The 19,931-nt window shown below is 39.5% G+C and overlaps 1 protein-coding gene across 3 annotated transcripts in view; it reads left to right on the top strand.

The window, feature by feature from the left end:
• LOC123926669 (activity dependent neuroprotector homeobox) overlaps window positions 1–19,931 on the top strand; it is a 32,655-nt gene that overhangs the window by 1,534 nt on the left and 11,190 nt on the right. Inside the window, exons 2-3 of one of the 3 annotated variants that reach the window (XM_045980614.1) lie at window positions 612–785; window positions 2,154–2,225. The exons of 1 other annotated variant lie outside the window; for it this stretch is intronic. The gene's annotated coding sequence lies outside the window, so the exon portion shown is untranslated. The remainder of the gene's footprint in view (window positions 1–611; window positions 786–2,153; window positions 2,226–19,931) is intronic. One more of the 3 variants, XM_045980613.1, reaches the window with a different exon arrangement.

The following is a 19,931-nucleotide window of genomic DNA, read 5'->3' as shown; positions in this document are numbered from 1 at the left end:
ATTAAGTGAGTCAAGAGCGGTGATTTTATTTCTTTTAAAGAATCCGCCCTGCATTTTAGAAGTTCTCTTTTTACTTTTTCAAACTGTTGACCCTCAGACAATCCACATTTGTTCTTGGCACTTCATTGGCACACAGATTTCTTTGGAATTCTGGATTTCTTCCACCTTAAGCTTTGAATGTGTCACCATGTCTTTCCAAGGTCAGATGGTAAAGGGGAAAGTTTAAAACCTGAGAGTTATGGGTTTGGGGGTATTGCTGATTACCTCCTTTCTTCATGGCCACATCTTTCCAACTCTTTGAGAGTTAAAAATCATTCTTGAAAGATGATAGACTTTAGTGGGGTAGTAATTCTCATAAGCATGTAGATGGGTGTCATGATTTGCAAAGCCTTGTTGGTAAACATTAAACCCACGTTGAGTTCTTCATGGTCAAACTCAACAGAGTTGATTGTAAAATTTTGTTGTCTTCCAACTTTGGGCTTGTAATTGCCATTCATTTTCTTAGTAGCCAACCACCTTTGCAAAAGCATTGACACTGGTCTTCTGTGAGCACCCACCTTCTCCGGGTGTGCTGATTTCTATAGATTTTACTCCTCTTGTTATTTCCATAGGTGTGAGATGCACATTGCGAAACCTAGGCCCCAGCTTTTGCACCATGATGCACAGGGTTGTACTTTTTGTACTGAACTGATAGGTGGCCTAGTGGTTATGCCCTGTACTACCATTTTGAGGATCTGGACTCCGTTCCTGCCTTGCTCTTTGGACCACATTGTCAATTCACACCGGTGGGTATAATCATTTTGGAGGGTGGGAACTGCAGCAACAGGGAAGCTAGAGACTTCTTCCTCCTTGGTCACCACCAAAGCCAACACTTCCAAAATTTCAGCCTAGCCACATTCCTCAAGGAACCGGTTAGAGCTGGTTGCAGTCATGGGTTCTGAACAGAGAAATGACTTATGGCTTGATTAAGAGAAAATTTAAGTTGCTAATACTGTTTTAATCATTTACATTCTGCACTCTTGTGTATAAAGTATGTTACATTCTCAATTATTGTTATCTAGATGACCCAATCTCAAGAGTTGCTAAGCATCTGTAAATCTTACCAATTCTCTGATCAGAACAGGCCTTTCCATGAACATGTACTTGCTACCAATGACTGACAGTGGTTGTTGATACTTGGGGTACTTTTAAGACTTTGTTGCAAGTATCTTATGTAGATACACCAAGGTAAATTTAAGGGGAATTGAATGGGTGTATTCTTTGATACATAGTTAACCAGTTGGTGCTTAAGGGAGAGTTTTCCTGGTTCATTTGCTACTAAGTAACATTTTGGTGAGTGAAAAGGAGGCAGCTTGGTTCAGGTATTCCAATGGAGACTTACCTATATTGGTTTTGAAATTTTTTAGTAAATGCAAGAATCAGATTTTAAATCTAAATGGTGATATTTATAATATTTAAATACTGCTTAGTATATGTTAAATGGAAATAATTTTGACCTGTATTTGGTCTTTGATATATAGTTATGAGTTTTTAAATGAGTAATTTGGTAACAACTTATTTGAGGGTGCGTTTGAGATGAAATTTGTGAAGGTCCTTCTGTTTGGTTTGGCAAATTATACATAAGATACAGTGTTAACTGATATCCTTAGTGGTAATAGCCATTTTCCCCCTACAGGAAAACTTGCTCTGAGCTCTTAGCATGTATTTTGCAGTTTGAATGTTTCCTGGTTTGGGCATCAAAGTGAGTGAGTGAGTGAGTGAATGAATGAATGAATGAATGAATGGTGAAACAGTTGGGCTTCAAAGCTGGAATTTAGGTAAACTGTGAGAGTTCATTTAAAGGATGGTAAAAAGCCTCTACTAACCAGAGGGTGGGGATGGGTATTCTGTTTAATTGAGCTTTAAGTAGAAATTCCTTCTTTATCTTGGCCATTGTTGAAAATTTCCTAAAATTACCTTATCAGAGGCTGCTGGACATTGAACTAATTAAATCTTTGATTTTGGTTCTTAATGTCTCTGTATAGAAAATACAGGAGATTGGGCTTTGAATCTCCAAAGACGTCTGGCCCTGCCTATCCTGGAGGTCATTGGTTGTAAACATACCCACTGTGAATTTGTTTTGCTTAAATTTCTCTTTTTTTTCCTTAAACCAGAGTGCAGGAAAAGTTCTAATACTATTTATATTAAAAATAAAACGTCACCATGTTGAACAGATTAAGTGTCAAGTAAGTTCTCAATTATTGTTATTTTGATGACCCAATCTCAAGAGTTGCTAAGCTTTTAAAAACCTTAAAGATTCTTTGATCAGAATAGGCCTTTTCATGAACATGTAGTTGCTACCAGATAATCAGCTTAAATGGGCTTTTACCAAGTAAAAATAACTTCTGTTTTTTGTTCTAACATATATGAACAAGTTTATTTATTACTTCAGTTTGATTATTAAAAGTCTGATTAAATAAGGTGCACAATGTGTTAAATTGTTGCTTTCCTTATAACTTCACAAAATTTGAAAAATACTACTAAACATAATTTCTAGTATTTTGAAAATTTTAAGTATTCAGCAGTCTGTTGGTTGATACATTTAAGGTGATGTACACATGCTGGCTACATGTTTAATTGTGGAAATTAATGAGGAAGATAGAGCTGATGAGTTACAAAGGAGCAAGTAGGGATCAATACTTGGCTAGAGAGAGAAAAGAAAAATCTCAGTATCAGTATTTTTGTCTTTTGGGAACTATATATAAATAACAAAATTGCATAAGTTGTAATAGACTTCGGCAGGTTGACTCCATCAATTGGTGTGTACATATATACACATAAAACATAACTCACTTTTTTAGAGTTGGAAGTAACTTATTAAATACAAAGTCCCACCATCAGAGATGTGGTTGGGAAACACATTTAACTACAGAAAAAAATGTCGGAATTATATATTGCAGGTTTTCTTTAAATAACCTGGTAAAATCTTAGATAACTTACAAAATGATGTCAAAGTAGCCAAAAAATGGAAATTTTTGTGAGATTAGAAACTAATTTGTAGGTTACACCAAGATGCCCGATACTGCTATGTAATAATCTACATGTTCATCCTAAACTTCCAAAAGGGCTTTTACTTTAAAGTCTGTTACGTCTTCCAGAAGATAAAATATTTCCCATGGGAGTTTAACTTCCATTTATTTGCCTAAAAGGCATGAACATTAAGTAAAATGTTGTTACCCTAAGTAAATAATTTAATTATAGTTAGACTCACAGAGCTTGACATGTTATTAGCATCATGCACACTTCTCCTAGTTTTGTAAGAGTTTGTGGTGTTCAGTCTAGAACAAACGCCATATTTTGCTGATGTGTGTCACTGTCAGTTCTACATTTTATGTTGTTAGCTTGGATACTTGACATTTGAAACTCGTGAGAACCACACTAACTGAATTGATACTTTGAATGTAGAAGCTATTTCTTGTTTACTCATTGGCCACTTGCTGCCTTAATCATTGAGATACTTTATAAAAGAAGCCATCCTTGAGTGGCCACCGTTCCATCGTGACTTCATGATTTTTATGTTGTTTGTTTGCCTGATCCTGTTAATTATAAAGTGAGGGGAAGGATGATTGTGCTCCCTCAGTCTTTCTGTGTCTTAGTACTCCTTAGACCTGTGTTTTGGTTGTGACCTACCTCTGCTATCTTGCAGTTAAGGAGTCATCTTAAATGAGAATCCATATTCTGTTCCCCTGGAAGAAGGCTCTCCTCATATATTATCAGGCTTCTCAGATTGGGATATATATATATCAACTTGATTATAATGTGATGTTTTGTCTATATTAGGAAGTCACAAAATGTGAGCCAACTATATACAGGAACTGTTTTGATTGAGGGCACACATTTTCTAATCAGTGTAAAATGCGAAGTTCTTTTCACTATTTCAGTTCTGGGTTCTCTCATCTCCATGTTTGCCTTCACTTGTCCTCTAATTGTAGTTCTTTGAAATGCACGCTCAAGCTTCCTTGCTTTTGTTGATCCCTAGCTTAGTCCTAAGACCACAGCTTGAGAAATAATAACATCTCCAGAATTGCAGCAATGTTCCAGAAATAAAGGTGTGGAAATTAAGAGGAAAACCTAAATGCTTTTGATAGAGTTTACTAAGGAAGACTGCCCTGAACATGTACCGCAGTTTAAGATTTAAGATTTAACTCCAAAACATGCACATGATCTATAGGAGGCTCATGCATTGTTTGACCATCCCTTAGAATTAAAAATAAATCCCTACATGTCCTAACTCCCTCTCCAGTAAGGATATAGATTTGTAATTGAGTCACTTAGCTGTGAGTTGTCTGTCTTTATGTGTCACTTCTCATATGACTTGGTTGATGGTTTTAAGAACGGTGAGCTGTGAATGTAAAGGCCTCTTGGCTGGCCTTTAGGGTAATATTAATGACATGCCCATTTTATTTGCCAAGCATTTTATAAACCATTCTGAATTTTCTCAAGATTGTCCTTGTTTCACAAGCGGGGAAGTCAAGGCACTTCAGCATGCGGTGTTGAAGTGAGACACAAAGGTGTCCATGCCAGGCCTGTGCTTGAACAGGTAGGGTTCACATGTGCTCATTGGCTAATGAGGGCTCACGTGAATACTTCGTAATGGCAATGCTGTTTCATGCTTCTGTGTCAGTGAAGACCCAAGGATCCTACGTGCGCTTGACAGAGAGGCTGACCAAACCCTGAGCAAGAGAGTACCAGCAAAATTGTGTTAAGGGTGGTCAGTTGAAGCAGCACATGTCTGGTTTGAAGTTGCCTGTATAAGGATCTAAAAAAAAAGAAAGTTTGTTTATGGTCCTGTTGCTTTTCGAATGTTTTAGTTTAGGGCAGTCTTGTTCTTCCTTTCCTCTGGACAGTCATTTTTGTTTAGACAGATAATTGTTGGCTTTTGCCCTTCTGCCTTTCCATTTTCTGAAACCTCTGGTCTCCATTTAAGAGTTAGTGGAAGCCTGTACTTGCATTGAAACATGAAGCTTTTTCTGGTGGGGACTGGCAACAATTGAGAACCTGTATGAGTGGTTTCTCTTCAAATCTGTTATATCTGCAGAAACTTCTGTATAGCAGAAATATGGAAGAATTCATTAAAGTTTTAAATTGGGGGTGGGAGTTGTACACGTAAGTCAACAGTTGCAATTCTTGCTCTTGTGAAAGGAGTGAACTAGAACTGGGAGTGTCCTGTGCAGTCGGCTCAAGGTCCTGGTCCAAAATCAGGTAGGCTTAAAAACAACACCAAGAAAAACTACTCTGCAGAAACCTTAAGAGTCGAGCCACCAAGTGGCAAAGCCTGCTACACAAATAAGGATTCTGCTCCGGAGAAAGCTTTGCCTATTAGGCCTTGACTTCTAGGAGATTGCGCAGAAAAACTTGAGGTGATTTAGGTAAATAATTCTGTTACTCATGAATGAGGAAAAAAGTTCCTTTCCCTTACTCCAGGAAAATTATTTCCGAGTAGTTGTGATAGAGCATGGAAATTTTCTCATTAAGGAATTGAAAATAACCTGCTTTGTGTCCTACGCCTTTTAGATGACCAGACCAGTGACATGCTACTGGAATGATTAAAGTGGATATGTCTGGATGTCTTCTTAGGCCTACTTGTGAATTGATTTCCCTTTTTCACGTTTCTCTTAAGCCAGGTTGTCCACCTGTATTGCCAGCAACAGGGCTCAGCTGTGGGGTATGTAGGCAGCGAAGGGTTGCAGTCATTCCCTGTGGTGTGTCTCTGCCTTGCTGGAATGCTTCTTTAAAATGGAGTAAATTGGGAAATGCTCCCCATCTCATACTCTCTAAAGCTAGATGAAGGTGTTAGAAATATTCTCTCTCTCTCTTCTTTTGTAAGCTGTGAGGTATCTTTCTCCCTTTCAAGTAAAGTTCTTTGTGTATGTAAAATCAATAAAGGGTTAGGAGCACACCTTCAGTTCCTGGACTTTCATCTCATCTCTCCAGCATCGTCTTTCTCTCCGTGCATGTGTTCTGTCATAGTTTCAGCACATTCTCAAAACACCCTGAAAGCCTTTGGTTCCATTAGTGTTCTGTAAATTCTGGTGGTTGCAGCTAGGATTCTCATCTAAAATCTAAATTCTCCCAAGTAACAGGATAAACAGCAACATAATAGTTTCTGATTGTAGGCACTAGTCTTTTAGTCTGAAAAGCCTTTTTAGAAGAGAAGTAACCCACATATTATTTAATGCAAAACCTAGCTCATACCTTTATGTTTCTGTGTGACAGTAAGTCACTAGGTTTACTGTGGGTACTTGCAGATGTTAAAGTGCAGGAGCATTTTAAGTGCCACAGAGTTTATAAGGTTAAGAATATGCTAACTCACAAACGTGAAGTATTATGTGTGTGAGTGCACATTGTAATGTGTCTTGGAACAGATATATAGCAACTACATCTGATTATCAGGATTAATAGTCCCTATTTTTTAGAAGATTATAACAGTGTGAGCTTATAATTTTCAGTGACTATTCTAGTATCTGATGTGGTTTAAAATAATGATAACTGCTTTAAGTGTTAACTGGCAGCATCTCATTTAATCGTTCTGACATTAAAATTGAACAATGGAATAGTGTCCTTCTACATATACCATAAGGAAGGAGACCTCCAGAGGTTGAGTAACTTTTTTAGGTTCACAAAGCTAGTAAGTGGCATAGTGAGGATTAAGTAAGGATGCAGAGCTACCCAGCTCTGCAACTGTGTTCTTAATTACTACATTTTACTGTATTTCTTCTGAGCAGAGGAAAGCTTTTAGTGTGTTGTTTCACCCTACTTGTTAACAGAAATTTAAAGTTGTGAGGTAAAAATTTTACATGTGGCTGACAGGTCAGCTAAATTTTTATTCATGAAAACAGTATAGTTTTACTGGAAAACAGAAATGTTGATGTAGGCTGTAGACTTCACCCTTGAACTTCATCTTCCTTTTGACGTCATTTCAGTGTCTTACACCTAAGGCTCTGTGCAGACCTTTCAGATTGTGTGGGTCTGAGGTGGGTGTCTGCTCCTTCTGGCGATTCTGACAGTTGCCTAGGTCTGATACTGTACTCTGCGTGGACTTCTCCTAGGCCCTTTGTAAAGTATCTGCCAAACAGGCTGGATTTAATTCTCTTAAAGTGCCCAGAGAATTGTATCCTTTCTCTGCTTCATTGTCTGCAGCAGCTCCTCAGTGCCTACCAGATACCCCTGCAGACTCGAGCTTCACACTCAGGCTTCTGTCGAACTATCCCCAACCTGCCTTTCCAACCCTGTCATTCCTTATGACTCAGAAGCTTGGCGTAACAGCCATTCTGGACTCTACACATAGTTTCTAGAACTCCTTGCTGACCCACCTCTGGAACTGTGCCAGCAAGTTTCTTTTGGTTTGGTTAGGTTTGCGGTGAATGCAGATTCTCAACTAACCTAGTGGCCCTGTTTAGCATCTACTTCCACCTTCTCCTGCGTTCCCCTACGGAGAATGAATTCTCCCTCTTATAAAACCTCCGAGCATTTACTCTATGACACATCTGACACTTTGCTGCTTTTCCTGTGGATGTTGATGGGGTGACCTCTCCGTAAGTCCTTTCTAGGCAGGAGCTGGTCTTCGTTCTACATTTATTAAGTGCCTGCTATGTGTCAGCCACTGCTGTAGATGCTGGATATCTAGTATCTAGCAAGGGGGTGAAAAAACACAAAAAAGCCAAGCAGGGTCTTTTTAATAGACCCTTCTTTGCTTTGGATAGTGAGATAGCACCCTTGTCTTACTGAATATTTAAGAGTTTGTCATTCCATCATTTGAGATCAGAAAAATCAATCTCTGCTGAAAAATGGTTCATAGTGGTTATAATTTACAGACATAAATACCTCTTTACCACACTGTATCAATCAAATTCGATAATTTCAGGTCATACTTTGATAAAGCTGAAATCACTTGTGATAAGCATTTAAAATAAAACAAATTTTAAGTCACAGTGTAATTATAATTTTGGGGATTGGTAATGTGGTGAATGGGGCTGCTTATTTCCCATTAGATTCTTAGTTTGATATTAATGAGCCACACCACATGAAAGAAAACAAAATTTGATAAAATTAAATTTTCATCATTGTGTTACCTTTGAAAAGGTTTCCTAATTTATTCTTCCTAGGACCTCTCCCCTTGTACAGTTCTATCCTTAAAACTATTTGGAAGAAACTTAAGGGTTATTTTAAAATTTAATACCTGGAAATTCGTTGAAAATCTTTCCTGTACCATTACATTCTCCAGAATCATTTCACTTCTGCAAAACTAAAAAAAACAGTTGAACTGGGGTGCCTGGGTGGCTCAGTGGGTTAAAGCCTCTGCCTTCAGCTCAGGTCATGATCTCAGGGTCCTGGGATGGAGCCCCGCATCAGGCTCTCTGCTCAGCAGGGGGCCTGCTTCCCTCTCTCTGCCTGCCTCTCTGCCTACTTGTGATCTTTCTCTCTCTGTCAAGTAAATAAATAAAATCTTTTTTAAAAAATTAAAAAACAGTTGAACTTATTAAAGTAACCTCAGCTGGATTAACTCTTTTAGTTAAGGCCGAGTGAACTGGAGCCTTTGACATTGACAGAAATGATATATTCCTCTGTTCCTGGTCTCTTGGAATATCAGATCTGCCAGGAAAGTGAATTATAAGATTTTTTTTTTTTTTTTAATATCCAACAGTTTGGGGGCCATTAATAATGTTCCCATAGAGTCTTTCATTTGATAATGTCCAGAATAAAGTCCTTCGAAGTTCCTGTATTCCATCCAGGTCTTGCTCTACAGGATCTGTCCTGTTCAAAGAAAAAAAAAATGTCTTAACAGATGCTTAATGTTCATATTGGCAGAGTCATCAATGATAAATGCCTCTCGTTTTGAACCCACTCCATCCTCCTGATAAAATTACGAGCAAACCTTATTTGGTTCCATATTCAGTACTGTTGCCTTAAATTTCCCAGTAGCCACATTGAAAAAAATACTTTGAATTATGGTAAAATACACCATAAAATTTACCATTTTAATGACTTCTAAGTGTAAAGTTCTTTGTCATTAAGTACACTCACGTTGTCATGCAACCTTTATTACTGTTTATCTCCAGAACTTTTTTCATCTTACAAAACTGAATCCTATACTCATTGAACACCCAAGTCCCCATTCTCCTCTCTAGCCAGCCCTTGGCAGCCACCTTCTTGTCTGAATTTCACTTTCAGTATCTCATATGAGTAGAAGCACAAAAAGTATTTGTCCTTTTGCGGTCAGCTTATTTCAGTTAGCATGTCTTCAAGGTTCATCTGTGTTTCCATTAGCCACATTTTAACATTTAATTTCATTTAATGTTAACACTTTTTTTTTTTAAGATTTATTTATTTGACAGAGAGGTCACAAGCAGGCAGAGAGGCAGGCAGAGAGAGAGGGGGAAGCAGGCTCCCCGCTGAGCAGAGAGCCCAAACACTTAATTTAAAGATGAAATTAATTTTAACATATCTTTAACCTGGTACATCCAAAGTATAACTTCAACATGTCAGTATTTTTGAAAAGGTATTTATTACGTATTGTGCATTTTTTCATACTAAGCCTTGGAACTCCCAAGTATGTTTTACATGTGAAAGCATACTGCAGATGGGCAAAGGACTTGAATAGATTTTTTTCCAAAGAAGACATAGAAGTAGCCAATAAACAAATGAAAAGATACTCAGTATTCATTAATCATTAGAGAAATGCACATCACACTTAGAGTGAAATACTGTCTCATACACATTAAGATGGCTATTATAAAAAAACATCAAACAGGTGTTGGTGAGGATGTGGAGAAATAGGAGGCATTGTGCACTGTTGATGGGAATGTAAATGAAGAACCACTATGGAACCATAAAATTACCGTGTGAAGAGAGAGTTGTACACCCATTTCACGCAGCATTCACAATAGCTAAAAGATGGAACCAGTCCAGGTGTCCCTCCCATCACCTGCCAAATGTGTGTACATATAGCATGGAATGTTATTCAGCCTTTAAAAGAAGGACTTTTGACACAGGCTCCAACATGGATAAACCTGGCGAGATATGATGCTAAGTAAAATAAGCCAGGCACAAAAAGACAAGTACTTTGTGGTTCCACGTACGTGAAATACTTAGAGTAGTCAGAGTCAAGGAGACAGTAGAATTGTGGTTGCCCAGTGCAGAGGGGGAGTTACTGTTTAATATACGGAGCTTCAGTTTCACAACATGAAAAAAGTTCTGGAGACGGGTAGTGGCGGTGATGGTGGCATGACATTACGACTAAGTATCACTGAACCGTGTGCTTACAGATTCTGGAGATGGTCAATTTTATGTGTGTTTTACCACAGTAAAAATAAATTAAATCTCTGTTCACTTCAGACTAGCCATAGTCTACATGATGAATAGCTGTTTGTGGCTAGCATCTACCTTTTGGAAGAAAAGCACAGTTCTTAAAAATTAAAAACTTTTCCAGCAGCATTAGTTTTCTTGATGCATGACTAAATGCTGAGGTACAAAAGATTCATTTCCCTTTAAAAGAAAAATTACATGTGCATTAAAAGCTGGAAGGAAAGTATGCTCCGAGTTAACTCCTTACATCTACTTACTTGTGTTCCTTGCCTTCTGCATTTGTTCTGTTAGGCCCAGTTGCTTTTTTCTTTTGTAACAGCTTTACTGAGATGTGCTTCTTACACCATACAATTCACCCCTTTAAAGTATACAGTTTAATGTTTCTTAGTGTATTCAGAGTAGCGCAGCTAACACCACAGTCAGTTTTTTGCGGCGTCTTCATCATCCCACAAAGAGCCCGGTTCCCATGAGCAGTTACCGTCCACTGTCCCCCAGGCTCCTCTAGCCTTTGGCAACTTTACTCCTTACTCTGTTTGTAGATTTTCCTATTCTGCACCTTTTATGTAAATGGAATCATACAATAAGTGGGCTTTTGTGACTGACGGCTTTCGCTGAGTATAATTTTTCAGGGTTTATCGATGTTCTAGCATTTTTTATGGCTGAATCATATTTCGCTGTATGAATATACCACATTTTGTTTATGGAGATTTGGGTTCTTTGTCCTCCTTGGGTATTAATGACTACTGTGAGACCATTCCTGTACAGGTTTTTGGTTTTTTGGTGTTTTTGGTTTTTTAGGATTTTATTTACTTGAGAGAGAGTGAGCCTGGGGGCAAAGGGGCAGAGGCAGAGGGAGAGAATCTCAAGCAGACTCCCAAGCTGAGAGCAGAACCCATGCAGGGTTCTGTCTCACCACCCATGAGATCACAACACGAGCCAAAGTCAAGAATCAGACGCTTGACTGTGAGTCCCCCAGGTACCCTCGTGTACAGGTTTTGGTGTATATATATGTTTTTATTTCCCAGTTGCTTTTGTAATAAAAACAAACAACTTTATTTGCAAAAAGGAGCCTAAGAGGTAGTTGAAAGCAGACTGCCCTCCTGCCTAACCCTACTGTCCAGAAAAAGAAGGATCATTAAAGCCTCCGCTTTCCCAAGCAATTTTTGGAATAGCATGTTTTGAGTATTGATAATGGGAAGGTGATAAAAGAGAGGCATAGGATACATCTGTTTTTGAAAAGCTGTTCTTATTGAGGGATACCAAGGTTGTGGTTTTCATTTTGCAGGGTATTAACACAATCGGGATTATCTTCCTGATGTGACTATCTGTTGATTCTTGGCATCCATGGTGATGGTTAAGAGCACTTACGGGCAAGTGGTCTCAAAGCTAGGTTCTTGTTTCAGTTCTTCTCTGGATCTGGCGGGACCATCTGACCTGAGATGTGTGTGTATTCTTAATCTGTTTCATCACTTGAGCTCGTTTGGTTGAACTTGTTTGAGGTTGTTCCAACTTAGAGTATGAAGTTCTGGCACTTTCAGTGTATGTATTTAGCATGCTCTTGTTTACCTTTAATGTCTGAGGTAAGAGCTTCTTCTACAAGGGTAGTGGGAGGAGTGCAGCATCCTAGATCTGGAGATAACCTTGAGACCCCCGTCTGTCACGGACAAGCTGATCACCTTAGGCCAGTTACGTCACCTCAGTTGCTAATCTGTAAAATGAGAAGAGAGTAGATGAGGCAACCCTTCGGTTCTTTCAGTGATTCACAGTGCTACATTTTGGAATCAGAATGTACGTGCCCCTTTAACTGAGAAGATACTTAAAGACTTGATAGTTAACTTCCCTTTAACCAGACTTGGATTCAGTACAGAAAGTTTTTGTTCCTACCAACTGAACTACCTAATACTGAGAAGCACAACACATTTAAAAAAAAAAAAAAATAAAAGATCTTGGTTGATTGTTGTAATCTATGTAAAGTGGCTGTCACCAACACAGTACACCTTCTGGGAACATTAATTTAAAAATAATATCTCAGGTAGAGCATGTGACTCTTGATCTCTGGGTCATGAGTTCAAGCCCTATGTTGGGCACAGAGATTACTTCAAAAAAAAATAATAATAATGGGGGTGTCTGTCTGGATGCCTCAGTCAGTTAAGCACCCAGCTCTTTATTTTTGGCTCAGTTCATGATCTCAGGGTCGTGGTATCAAGCCCCACATTGGGCCCTCCACCAGACGCAGCATCTGCTTGGAATTCTCTCTCTCCCTTCCCCCACTCATACCCTCTCTTTCTCTCTAATAGTAAAAATAATAAAATTTTTAAGAAAATATCTAGAACTAGAGAAGTGTTGTCCCACTTGACTTCTGATTGTGTCACGTCTGGAATAAGTTTGTTCAGGGCACCAGAGAGATTGACAGACCAGAGCGCATCCACTAGCGATTGGCTCCTGTGATAACAGAAGTAATGGTGAAAAGAACTGAGCATGCTTGACTTGGGAGGAGGGAAGGAGGAAGGGTCTTAAAAATGTGAAAGGCTGTTCTGTGGCTAGGGAATTCAATTTCTGTAGGCTGAACTGAGAACTGTGGGCTTGTGAACAGAGATGTCCAATGTGGAACAAACTGCCCGGCAGGGTTTGTGCTCCGCTCACTTGTGATCAGGCAGAGAAAGTGTCTTAGATTAGAGCGGGGCTACTTGTGGAAGGGATTCACACATTGTTTATAGACTGTGGCCAAAAGTATTCCTGTGACCAAGCATTGCTGTACCAGATGCTATATTTAGGGAAATGTACTCATTTTGCCTTTCATAAGTAACAAGTCTACTTACCCCCCCCCCAAAAAAGTATAAAAACTGTGGAATTTAATCATTGATTTGGTAAAAACTTCAAGACAATCAAAGTGGTGGTTTTTTTTTTTCTGGAGGCAGTTTTGTATTTGACACAATTAACTCCACTGCAATTTTTAAATTAGAGAATAGTAAAAGCCAGTGCAGTTAGTAGATGATTATAGAAGAAAACAAAAGTTAGGGTTAGGGTTTTTTCTGTCGGCTTCTTGTCTTTATTAACAGTGTTCTAATACAATAACCTATGCAATATAATTGGTGTTCGTTATTCAGAGTTGGCTTTTGGTACAAGTGTGTCTTCATTTGCAAGCAGTTTTCCTAATCCTCCTGGGCTTTACAAATAAGCCCCCCCTTTTAGCCTCAACACTATTGCACATTTTCCGTTACTTAAGGAGAAAAGAGTCTAAACTTTATTTTCTCACCACTGTCACACTGCACAGTTTTACTGCTAATCCAGAAGAGCACTCTGCCCTGGATTGTCAGTTACTTGTTCTGTCGTATTTGGAATTGAGAAAGAGAGGAGACAGTTAGGTCTGCCTTTCTCTGAAGAGCCTCTGGCATCTGCAGCATCTTTTACCCGAGCTTATAGGAAATTGAAAGATTAGTTGCTTCTGTTTAGGACTATGTTTGTTGTTGTTGTGGAAAGATGGAGAAGGATGGTTTCTTCCAGACCAAATGTAGGTTCTGGGCTCTCAACATGCTCACTCATTGGAGGGTTGTTCTAAAAAGGCTTTATGGGGTTTATTTTTTCAAAATACAAACATATAAACATATTTGCAACTGGTTTAGTTTAAATATAGGACTCAGTGACACCCTTAGAAAACAAATAAGGTATCTCTCTTCACTATTTCTGATCCCAGAATAGTCAGGAAAGATAAGCACTTACTGATTATAAAAAGAAACAGTGTTTTACAGTGACCACAGTTTTACTCAGTGATATTGACAGGTATTAAGTATGTTGCTGAGGGGGTGGTAGGAGGAAAAGTGAGCACATAAATAAGGAAGTGATGTTTTTCTTTCTGCCTAGTTTTTATTTTAATGGGTCCTAAATGTTTCCACAGAGACATCACAAAATCCGTTTAAAAAAAAAAAAAAAGGTACCATCTTGGGTAGCATGAAGATTTATGACAGTCTTCTTAAAATGTCTGTGCCTCTTAACAAAACAGTCTTTTTAGTTAGTGGTTTAAAGAAACTTCACATATATCTGATCCTTAAATCCCAGCACAGGTTATAAGATCTTTATATAAATACTTGCATCTGTGTGACATTAGAAAATACTCTGTTTTCTTGATGTAATATCAAGGATCTGAATTTCTTCTTATGTGTTAATTTGGATTGATGATGTTACCAAAAATGAAACTGTCTATATTGTAGTAGTTAAAATGTCTTCCTAGTTTTTATTAACATAGAAAATACAGCTGCTGTTTTTCTTCACTAGTAATGGACTTACTTCCAGCCTTTGATCCCACCCCCCACCCCCACTAAAAGATTTTCTCAGATGTGTGTTTTTCTTTACAGCTTAATGTAGAAATGTTTAAAGGACACCACCAAAGTATAAACTGTATTCTAATCCTTAGGTTTACTATGGGCTTCTGACAACCATACTCTGATCAGACTGTAATTTTACTCAGGGGAGATTTTCAGTAAACTTAGAATTCTGCTGTAGCCATCAAACTTCTGCTTTGGTTGATTGTCCACTAGGTCCTCATTCTACATTTGAAACAGCTCACCTTGGTATAAATTCTCATTAGAAGCTTAGTTTAGACAAGTAACTATTTCAAGGAGATACTTAGTAACTGAGAAGTTTTCCTCCTTCTTCCTGCCAGTTCAACCTCTGAGCCCCTCCGCTTTTTTTCTTTCTTTCTTTTTTATAAGTCAGCTAAAATTTCAGAAACAAGGGTTTCCTCTTTAAAAGGGGGGTAGGAGGGACGCCTGGGTGGCTCAGTGGGTTAAAGCCTCTGCCTTCCGGCTCAGGTCATGATCTCAGGGTCCTGGGATCAAGCCCCGCGTCGGGCTCTCCGCTCAGTGGGGAGCCTGCTTCCCTTCCTCTCTCTCTCTGCCTGCCTCTCTGCCTACTTGTGATCTCTGTCAAATAAATAAAATCTTTAAAAATAAATAAATAAATAATAAAGGGGGGGTGGAGCTTGTTGAAAACCATTTGTTTAGACCACGCAGCTTGTGTTTAGGAGTTACCAGGAAGAAGTAACCATTCCTGTCTAGCTGTCAGTGCAGTGTTAGAAACGTTTTCTTAACAAAATTGTCAATTTGTATTCACTGATACACCTGATGCATAGTTGTCACTCTGCAGATTTTGGTTCACAGATAGGAGAAAATTGCAGGTGATGGAAATTAGGGCATGCTATCATATTTACTTCTGTATTTTCTGGTATGTTAAATAAATACCGTATGTTCCTATGAAGAACTTGGGAAACCTAAGAAGGCACATAAAAATATGAAGATTATATCCTGGAAAATGTCATGTTAACATCCACACTTGCAGTAGCTTAAAAGATAATCTGGAAAAGTTTGATCTGGAGGCTTTTTTTTTTTTTCTCCTGGCTTATTTGATTAACTGTGCCTGGTCAAAGGTTTAAAGTTTGTGGGGTGTTTTTTTGTTTTTGTTTTTGTTATTTAACTTTCTGTGGGCACAGTTAACAGATGTTTTTCTTCTTTTTCCCTACTCCAAAAAACAGACTAAGTGATGTCATCCTCGATCCCTTTGCAAGGAACCTTCTCACGTACATAGACAGGCCTCATTGACTCTTGGTACATCAGATCCTGCAAACCTTGCCGTGAGTGGGCTAAACTAGAACCATCTGCTCTCGGGATCCCCTCTCTGTCTTCCTGACCCAGAAGAGCATCAATCCAATACCTGATTTGATCTGTTGTTTCATAAATGATTATAATTATGTTTCTCAGATAATGACTTCTTTGCTTAAGTGATGTTCACAGTCATTGAGATGTTGTTATTCTTCACCTGTGCAGGTTCATCCTATAGATCCTTCCTCATGAGACAGGCTCAGTCTGCCTCATTTCTCTCTTGGTATGTGGAGTAAAGGAGTATTTTTAGTTTTGGTATTTGGAAGGGAAAGAGAAACCTGTATTTGATCAGTCTTCTATGTATGTTTTCAATTCATCTCTAGCCTAGGGCTACAGATCTCAGATTTTTCATTTCTGCCATCTGACTCTTGCTTTCTAAGAAAGCACATGAGTAGAAGTTTGGCCAGGATTATTAGTAAAACTTTAATGTTTTGGACCCAATCAGTAGGTGAGGGTAAAATTCACAAAGATCAATAGGAAGGGATGTGGCTGAAACATTCAGCAGTGAATTTAAATCATTCTTAAAAATTGATATTTTTAAGTCTAGTTCATCAGATGGCATATACTTACCCAAACGCTACTCATTTTAAGTTGTTAATAAAATACTTGCAAATGTTGACTCTCTTATTAATAGGTCATTGAGCTTTCCCCCCAGATCTTTCAATGGTTCTTTTTTATTTTTATTTTGGGGGGGAGGGGCAGAGGGTGAGATTGAGAGTTTTGAGCAGTCGCCATGTCAGGTGCAGAGCCTGATGCAGGGCCATCTCATGACCCAAGCCAAAATTAAGTGTCAGACGCTTAACCAACTAAGCCACCCAGGCGCTCCCTTTCTAATATTCTAAAGTATTGGGGGGAGGGGCATCTGAGTGGTTTAGTCAGTTAAGCATCCAGCTCTTGATTTTGGCTTGGGTCATGATCTTAGCGTTGTGGGATCAAGCTTCATGTTGGCCTCTGCACTGTGCATGAACCTGCTTGGGATTCTCTCTCTTCCTCTGGCCCTCCGCCCACACCGACCTCCCTGTCTATAAAAAAAAAAAAATGGTGGAGGTGTTTGACCATTCGGTGTTTTTGTTTTTGATTAATGAAACCAGGGGCCAAAGCATCTTTCAGAAGAACTCTGTTTTCCTAACAGACTTACTCTTTCTCCTAGACCCAATAAATAAGTGTAATTACTTGGCATAAATTTTCTTCATCTTTTCTCTTGTTCACTTCCTCTTCTGTGTCCTCCTGCCCAGTGGGTCTACAAAGACTTTTGGGTGCAGGGAACATGAACCAAGGCTTAAGCAAAAGTGGTCATGTACTTGGCTCTTGGTCAGGAAGAGTCTTTGGAAGGGGCTGTCCAGCACTGCTGGACTGAGGACTTTAAGTATTGTTGAGTGGGAGTCTTTCCCTCCCTCTGCTTTCTCCATGTAGTAGCAGGTCCTCAGTCCTTTTCAGCATCACTATCAGCCTTGTTTGGGGCACACATCTGGTTCTCCCAGTCTCAGTGTCGGCAGAGGTAGAACACTCCGATCGGTGGACCTGAGTCAGACACACACTGCTCTGATGGAGGAGGTGGCTCCGAGAGGCCGTTTGGCAGGCAGAAGCCGTCTTCTTTACTCCAGTGGCCAGGTGCCTGCTGTGTGCTCTAGTTCCCGGCCCCTAGACATGATGGATTGTGGAAGGGAAGAACTGTGTCCTGTTCATCTCTCTGTTCCCAGTACAGTGACAAAGTATAGGTTCTTCAAAAATGACTGATAAACAGGAGAACAGTGGTTCCAGTCTATTAAATTGGATATTTTCCCCTTTTTTGCCATGAGCTGAAAGCTTTTTGGTTTGACTGGAGGAGCACCCCTTGGTATTGGGATAATGGTGCTGACCTGGTGAAATGGCCATTCTGACAGACAAGGAGGCTTAAGAGAAAGGACTAGCCACTTAGGGACAAATCTGGAGAGAAAGCCCCTCTTCTGGCAATTTTTGACATTAAAGGTTCTTCCTACTTAAGAGTAATTATTCTAAATATTTTGTTTTTAGCCCTCTTTCTATTAAAAAATGAGGGATCAGCCCTTAATCTCAAACAGTTGATTTCCTATTTACTCTGTTCCTGCCCCTCAGTCACTTAGGGTGTGCGCCCCTTGTACATTTCTAAATCAGAGGACTTTTGAGGGGTGCAGAGGGCCAGGAGTAATTCTTGTAAAAGTTTTTATGTATGAATCAAATAGATAACATTGATGAACCCTGAAGCCAGCTGTTGATTTGAAGTTGTTTCTTTAAAGAAAAGAAAACTTGACAGAAAACAAGGAGGGGGAAAGGAGGAACAGGAGAGGGAGAAGCAAGCTCCGTTCTCAGCAGGGATCCTGATGCAGGCCTTGATCCCAGGGGCCCCTTGAAGTTTTTTCTTTTTTAAGATTATTTATTTATTTAATTATTTATTTGACAGAGAGAGAGACAGAGACAGATCACAAGTAGGCAGAGAGGCAGGCTGAGAGAGAGGGGAAAGCAGGCTCCCCGCTGAGCAGAGACCCTGATGCGGGGCTCCATCCCAGGACCCTGGAATCATGACCTGAGCCAAAGGCAGAGGCTTAACCCACTGAGCAACCCAGGCACCCCAAAGTTCTTTCTTTTTTTTTTTTTTTTTTTTTTTTTTAAGATTTTATTTATTTATTTGACAGAGAGAGTGCGAGGGAAGCAGGCTCCCTGCCGAGCAGAGAGCCCGATGCAGGACTCAATCCCAGGACCCTGAGATCATGACCTGAGCTGAAGGCAGTGGCTTAAACCACTGAGCCACCCAGGCGCCCCCCAAAGTTCTTTCTTAACAGCAAGCAAGAGGCTGGGGAAAACAACCTATAGGGCCCTTGAGTTCTTTATCTTGTCACCCATAATAATCCTAACATTCACAGAGTTGAATTCTGGCTTGTTGCAGAAAAGCTTGATATAACAGTGGCTCCTTACAGAAAGGGAGCTCCATGGCAGAAGGATAAGAGCAGGAGGGATCCTTCTTTACTTATATTCTAACACTGTGTGCCTGTTCTATAAAGTTTTACTTAAAAAACAGGAGTCTTGGGGCGCCTGGGTGGCTCAGTGGGTTAAAGCCTCTGCCTTCAGCTCGGGTCATGATCCCAGGGTCCTGGGATCGAGCCCCACGTTGGTCTCTGCTCAGCAGGGAGCCTGCTTCCTCCTCTCTCTCTCTCTGCCTGCCTCTCTGCCTACTTGTGATCTCTATCTGTCAAATAAATAAATAAAATCTTAAAAAAAAAAAAAACACAGGAGTCTTTGTAAATGCTTTTGATGATGCTAACACACATAAATGAATGAGTTATTCTAGCTCCAGATGGACAAAATCTTAAGTGACCTCCATAAGCAAATACATAGAGGGTCCCTCCATCTGGGGAGAGGGCAGAGAGAAGTCCCCAGATCCATTAACAATGCCAATAATTTAATTCTGCAATGCCAGTAATTCTGCATCTTTCAGTATAAACTTTAATTTAGATTCCTCCTAGTTGCTAATCATTTAAAAAACATTTTTATACAACATTTTCTGGTAAGCAGTGTTCAATAATTATATGCCTGTTTAATTCAGCCTAAGTAGACTTGAGATTTACTCCATGGCTGAAATACCACATTTTATAAACTACAAGTTTCCTGTAACGAAGCTCCTTTATGAACATACTGACATTTCTAGAACTGTAGGTGTATAAACTGGGGGCCTACCATGCAGGGAGGTGCTTCAGATGGAGGTCTTAAGACAACTTGGTTAGCCGTGGGTGGTGGGCACTGAGAAAGCCTGATATATTGCCCATAGGAGAATGAGTTTTCCTTTATCCTTGGCTGCAGTTTAATTCCCTGGGTGCTTTCTGTATAGACTGGTGGCTTCAGTGGTGGTGACATTCCCAATCATTGTGTATTTGTTTCTGCTGAGATGTTCAGCTGCATATAACCAGAAGGCGGGGGAAA

Source organism: Meles meles, chromosome 16 (genome assembly GCF_922984935.1).
Source record: "Meles meles chromosome 16, mMelMel3.1 paternal haplotype, whole genome shotgun sequence".
NCBI classification, from domain to species: Eukaryota; Metazoa; Chordata; class Mammalia; order Carnivora; family Mustelidae; genus Meles; species Meles meles.
Note: the sequence above shows the minus strand (reverse complement) of the source record. Positions and strands in the feature narration are given on the sequence as shown.